This window comes from Centroberyx affinis, unplaced genomic scaffold (genome assembly GCF_046629955.1).
Source record: "Centroberyx affinis isolate AG114_WGS23_722 - 3 ecotype Tasmania unplaced genomic scaffold, CSIRO-AGI_Caff_v1 ptg009313l_1, whole genome shotgun sequence".
Classification (NCBI taxonomy): Eukaryota; Metazoa; Chordata; class Actinopteri; order Beryciformes; family Berycidae; genus Centroberyx; species Centroberyx affinis.
The window spans coordinates 38,512-45,860 of NW_027284485.1; positions in this window are offsets into that span (position 1 = coordinate 38,512).

Here is a 7,349-nt window from a genome sequence, read left to right on the forward strand (position 1 = left end):
TACAGACTCACATATACACAAACAAACACACAGAGTCAAACATCAACACACATATCCACGCACACAGACAAACACGCACACACAGTAAGTACCGATCAATATTTTCTCATATGAGGAGAGCAACAGTGTGTGTGTGCACGAGGAGGAGAGGAGAAGATGAAGGGATTAGGGCGAAGGGATGAGGAGGATGAGCTGACTGAAAAACAGCAAATCTGTTTTTCATTAGAGCACTGTGCATTGATCCTCTGGTCGTTGTGGCAGAGGAGGTTATGTATGGCTCCGTCAATAAGTGTGTGTAGGCCTACTGTGTGTGTGTGTGTGTGTGTGTGTGTGTGTGTGTGTGTGTGTGTGTGTGCGTGTGTGTGTGTGTGTGTGTGTGTGGCATGCCCGGACAGACCTTAACTGATTTAATTGGGGACAGTGACTGCTATGCACGTATCCAATCACATTGAACAGAACTCAAAAACATGACAGCCCGGGACAGAAATAGGTTCTGTTTGTGATTGTGTTTGCCCGTGTTCATGTTTATGTTTATGGAGTGTGTCTGGTGCCAAAATACTAGACACACACACACACACACACACAGCATTCCATATTGCAAATCAAATCAAGCAGCCTATTTTTCAAAAGGACTATTACATTTTATTATTCTCTGGCTGGTTTCATTGATGCTGACCACCACCTGCCCCGTGGTGAGCGTACATTATTTGAACAACAATAGATCAACAAAACAGAACTGCACAAAGCGCTGTGGAAGCAGGTGTTGCAGCTGCTGCTTTGTGCCGGGAAATAGTCTTTCATTTATTCAGCGTATCAGTTCTCCTTACGATTAGAGTTCATGACTGTTTGAGTAATTTGGACTTTTAACCCTTGCAAAAAATTAAGCTTATGTGACAAAGTTGACAAAGTATCCCTAACATGGACAAAACTGTCATCATCTTCAACATCATCATCATCATCATTATCATCATCATCCTCTCCAACTACTGCAGTGGCCAAACCAGGCTAGTTTCTCAAGTTCATTAGTTTTCACTGTCATTGTCTCAAATTTGTGAATACAATAATTAGGAGTGTGAATTGTGAGGCTAGTATTTCTAAGTAGATATATTGTATCACAAAACTCAGATCATCCCCTGCACCTGACAGTAAAAAATAAATATATAAATAAAGCATAATTTGAGTTTCACCCTGCACCATCCCAGACAGACAGAGACAGGCAGAGTGCTCTTTGTCTGAGCCTTTATATGCAACACAAATCAAACTGCCGGTGGCTAAGTTAGCTGCTGAATTATTGAATAGAGCGTGGGCTCATGCAATACATTTTAACTTTATTCAAACAGATGGCCATGGAATTACTTATATTGCTTTCATGTTTGTGAAATTGAATTACAAAGGGGAAGAGACAACAGCCGAGACGCTGTGCCTAAAAGTCGAAGAGTTGCTGGTTCAATACCGACACTCCGCTTTTCTAAATGAGGGCAGCTAACCCCCATGTACCAACAACAATGGGTATTGGAAACTAGCTAACATCGGCTAAAACACTATAATATAACACAGCAGGCAAAATGTCAGTATGGTTTGTCTGTTATTGGAAATATGAGCGCATATGTGAACAAAACAGCGTGAAAATGAAACCAGCAAAGCAAAATAAAGGAAAACGTGTAATAGCAGGGTGAAAAAATGTTGTTATTTATTGTTTGCCTTTATTTCCCTCTGTGTGTGAGCGATATGCTGCTGTTGTTATTTGTAGCGGCCCGGTCTCACACAGACAGACAGTGAGCAGCTGTAATAGCATTTCTAATAGGACCTTTCTTCAATATCCACAGCAGTAAACAAACACGGCCCATTATCTGCTCTGCTGGACTGTTGCTGTCTCTAGAGATCGATAGCCGATCTCCCATCATCACCATCACCATCACCGGCACTAGCATCTTAGCGTTAGCGTGCTTCCTCTCCAGCTAAGCAAGCTGTCAGAGCATCCATCCTCGGGTCTAATCAGCCGTGACTAAGCCAATGTCTGTGTCTCCGCCCCCGCCTGCGTCTGAATTACTGGATGAATAACCTGATTGAGCTTTCATTGCCTTTAAGAGCAGCGCCGTCTTAATAAAGCTAAGAGCCCCCTCTCTGATTCAGTCGAATGCAACCTGGCAACCGGCCGGCCCTGGCCCCGTTCTGAGCGGGTCACAGACAGAACGGGAAGCAGCTAACTCATCATCGTTCAGTAGAATACCTGAGTCAGGGAAAACACTCTCTCTCTCTCTCTGTTTTCTATTCCTCCCTCTCTCTCTCTCTCTCTCCCTCGTGCCACTCTAAGAGAAAAAACCCTGCTGTTAATGAGTAAGCGGGCCACGTTTTTTGCCAAAATGACAGTTTTAAGTCAAGCAGAATCAAGCTGTTTCTGAGTCTGCCTTTCTCTCTATTTGTATGTCTGTTTGTCTGCCTGCCTATAGCAATTCCTGCCTAGCAGTTTGTTTGACTGCCTGTCTGTCTGGCTGCTGCCTCAAAGTACAAGCAGGAGCATCAACACATCTCTGGGGAAGGGCAATGTTACATAACTAGGTGTGTGTGTGTGTGTGTGTGTGTTTGAGTGTGTGTTTGTGTGTGAGGGTGAAAGTGAACTAGCAAGATAGAAGGAAAACACAGAGAGAAAAGAGTGAGAGATTGTGTGAAAGACAAATAAGTGAGAAAATGAGTGAGAAAGTGTGCACAACTCATGTTTGTGAGTGTGTGTGTGTGTGTGTGTGTGTGTGTGTGTTCCACTCGAGTGCTTCACAGTGTAAAGATTTATGATGTATAGTGGCTGGCAACTTGCTGTGCCAGCCACTATGGAGTATTACACACCAGTCCTTAGTGCAGCGTCCAGACGACAGTCTACTCTGATCTCTTAAACACAGTACTATCAATCAGTATGATTGATCTACATTATACATACTCATTTTAATAGAGCTAGTTCCAATTCAACAAGCCGTGCTGTTGAATATAGTCTAATATTATATGAAAAAACCTGGAGTGCATCGTAACCTCACTATTTCCAATTCAAGCTTTTATTTTAAATGTGTTCTGCTTTTATGTCAAAGAACCCGCAGTAACTGTGTTAACGTTTAACAACATGACTCATCAGCTCTATATAAACCCCACGGTCTAAACTGAATTTCCTCCAAAGCAACAGGCTTTAATGACACAAAAAACATTTCTGCTGTTTGGTGTTGATATTATATCCATTAAAGGAATGGTTCACCCAAAAATGAAAATTCTGTCATCATCTACTCACCTTCATGCGGGATGAAACACAGGTGAAGTTTGTCCATATAACACACAGGGAGGTTGCCAGCACAACACCATAGCAGCTAAAATAACTGAAGTCAGTGGGGACCAGTTCTTCAGAGTTCCAAAGAGACCTACAGTATATTTACACCATCATTTAGTGCAAATCTTCTACAGCTGATTGATTTGATTTGCAACAAATAATGGTGCATAGGTCTTTCTATTCCCAGTGTGATTGTTTGTCTGTTTTTGTTTTGGAGCTCTAAAGAACAGGTCCCCATTGACTTCAGTTGTTTTGGAGAAGGCTGCTACAAAGTTGTGCTGGCAGCCTCCCTGTGTGTTATATGGACTACCAAATTTCACCTGTGTTTCATTTGGCATGAGGGTGAGTAGATGATGACAGAATTTTCATTTTTGGGTGAACTATTCCTTTAAAAACAATCCTAGATCCACATTATCCAGGCAGCTGAGGCGTCTCAGGGACACCAAACAGTAATTGGGCTGGTTATAGACTGGAGATATGAATACAAAACTGAATGTCCTGTGCTTCACTGACTTAGCTGGCTGACTGTGGCTAATTGGCTTGGTTGACTGGACACTGTATCCCCATGTCACAAGCCTAATGTATCAGAGTTGAAGGCAAAAGTGTAAAAAAATATTGGGCCACGGTCTACATTTGATGTATAAATAGATAACTGTCATGGCCTGGCTGACTGGTTGGCTGACTGGTCAGTCACAGCTCCAACATCCCTGTCCATTTAAAGACCCCATGAAATGTCATATTTACTTCCTTCATTTGATGCATTTCCCGTTGAAACAAGATGTTGGCGTGGGACATAATGCAGTGAGGGATCATTCAAAAGTCTAAACCAATGGAATATGAGTCAGGGAGAGAAAGGCAGTTTTATTTGATGGGATGGGTGCGGAGAGGCAGGGTTGTTCAAAAATCTGATGGTTTTATCAGTTAGAAATTTATATTTACGTCTACTAGTGCAGCATGAGGTCACCATGAAAGATACTCTGTTTTCCAGGAAGTAAAAGTAATGGGAGTTAATTTCATGGGGACTTTAAAGTCTCTACTGGGACTGGTTTTAGACTAGAGGTATAAACACAAAACTGTGATGTTACCATCGGCTTCACTGAGTTGGCTGCCCGATCGGCTTGCTAATTTACTGACTGATTCATTGGTTGATTCACTGCGGCTGACTGGCTGTCTTGATGATTCACTAGTTGGCTGAATGTCCAGCTGCATCTCCGTCTCTCTAGCCTATTAGAGTTGGAGCCTTAAAACTTAACTCCATTAGGCCATTTTCGACCTGAAACCTATTTTCCAATCTCTCTTTCGTCACACCAATCGATTCTGATAAAAGTCTCGTCATCTTGCTTGTCTGGGTACACAGCTCTTATACAGTCCTAATGGGCCAAAGGACAAAAAAGTACCCAAAGCTTGTCTTTAACTTATTGACACTCACTCTGTCATAAGACATGTATACAGTATATTGAATTTTCAGTTTATCCATGCTCCCACTTTCAGCATTTATTTTGCACTACTTCACACTGTGGAGGCACACAAGAAATGTCATTGCACCCTGTTGAGTGATGAGGCAGCGAGTGGAGACAAAGCTGCAGCCATTCAGCAGAGAATAAACAACAAACTGGTAAAGCAATGGCCGAGGTAGCATCAAAACCATATGAGAAAGGCATGACTGACTAGATAAGTTTCATTTACATCTTCTTACCGACAGATCTCATTACAGTGCGAGTGATCGGTGTGCTGAAAAAGATGCTTCAGGTGCTGTTGGGGTTATTTTTGGAGTATCCATTGTCCCTATAGGACTGCATTGGAGAGCAGTGGCAAGACGTAAGTAGCTCTATAGTGAAGCAATTGACAAGATTTTGGTCGGAATGATCGGTGTGATAGAAAAAGATAGGAAACTGGTCATAAGTTTTAAGCTTAGAATATATTGGGTCTCGGTCTAGATTTGACATATAAATAGATAGCTGTCATGGCTGATGGCCCTGGGTGATTGGCTGACTGACTGGTCAATCACAGCTCCAACAACCCTGTCTGTCATGCCCATCCATTTAGCTCAATGTCTCAGAGATAGACACTATTACAACTGGTTCTAGACAAGTAGAAACACAAAACTGTGATGTTACTCAGCTTCACCGAATTGGCTGTCCGACTGGTTTACTAATTTACTGACTGGCCGGCTGATTTGTTGCCTGGCTGACTGGCCTGAAGCTTAAACCATAGTGGGCCATGCTCTGGATTTGTGGCACAGGAATAAGAAATAAACAGAAATAAGAAATAAATAAATGGGAAACAAATCTGACAGCCGTCTGCATCTGTCTGTCTGTCCCTGTCTGTTTAGGGTGTATATCATCCCTATCTGTCAAAAGTTTTAAAGATGGAGACTAATGGCACTGGTTGCAGGCTAGAGATATACAAACACAAATTCCTCTGCATGACTGGCCCAGCTGTCTGGCAGCCAGCCTGATTCAGTGACTGGCTGCCTGATTCACTGACAGTCTGGCCTGCTGCATCCCCATCTATCCTGCCCTAATGCAGCACGGTAGGAGCCTCAAGCTTAAAACACACTGCTGGTTCCAGACCGCAATATAAATTAAAAAAACAACAACTGTGTCCCTCCCTCTGGCTCCTTGGCTAACAAACCAGCCACATCCCTGACATCCGTATCTGTGCAGCCTTAAGCTGAAAAGACATCAGGGTGGTTTCACACACACAGGCTAAGCCCAGGTCTAGACCACCCTGATATGTCAATAGAAATATCCATTAAAGATGCAATTTAGTCAAACTGGGCTTAAAACCTGACTGTGAAACAGGACAATTGATTCTGGTTCCAGACTTTAGGTATAAACAACCGTGATATCCCTCTGGCTAGTTGTTTGACTTGGCACATCCCTAAAGACTAAGAAATATGGGTAACACTCAGAGATAATGGAGAAAGGCAATTTTGCCAGCGGTTACCAAAGATTTTTTTTTCCCCCACTGTATTGTCTGCTAAGCCTCATCCCTGCTGCAGGCGGTATTGTCCTGCTATTGCCTGGGAGAGCTTCCTATATATCACTGCATTAAAACCCCCTTTTGCCTGGTCCTTAATAACAGACACCTCTTCCCTATCCGCCTGTCTTGTGTTTAGGCTGACTCAGGGAAAATACATCACTACGCCATCAGAGCCGCATATCTATCTCTCTGCCATCACCTCTCTCTAACCCCCGCTTCCTCTCTCGTTTCTCCATCACTCTCCCAGTCCCTCTCTTATAGTGGGGAGAGATTTCTGTCGGTTGTGCCACCAGTTTTCACTTTACTGCAACAGTCCACTGACAGCAGATGTTTTTTATTCGTTTCATCGATTGGACTGTCAGCCTTTTCTCCACTCGACTCTCATGTGTACGTCTCCCTCTCCCCTCTCTGTCCATCTCTGTTTCTCTCTTTCTTTCTCTCCATCTCTCTTTGGCGGCCGGCCTTGTAGCTCTTCACCATGGCAACCATATGGCTAAACTCTCTGAACTCCACTGTTTTGGCCCATCAACAACTCTTTTCCTTCCCTTCCAGTGTTTGAGAGGTTAGAGGTCAGGTGAGGTACCACAGGTGATTTGGTGAAATATTTATCCTTACTTTCTTTCTTCATACTCCATAAATGCAGTTCATAAATGCAATCACTTTTTGTAGTGTGATGTTGACATATGAAACTGAAGCCATATCTTGTCATTAACATACACATTACAACATATTTTTCTGGGTTGGTCAGAATGTTTTTAATATTTTAAAATAACTCAACATGGCAATTTCATTTGTCTACTGATTGGTTTTTAATGACTTGGTGCCAAGAAGTAATTCATGTATTGTCAAGGTGAATATACGCAAAAAATTCATTTATTTTATATTTAGTGAATCTTTGGATCTTATCAAAGAAGAATAGACAAAAAATATATATATTTTTAATGATATGGGGAACCAAAATTTACATTGTTGTCTGTGGTACCTGGTATTAATATTAGGCTTAATATTGGCCCAGTTTTGTGCATGAGGAGCGCCTTATACTGTATCATGCACTGTC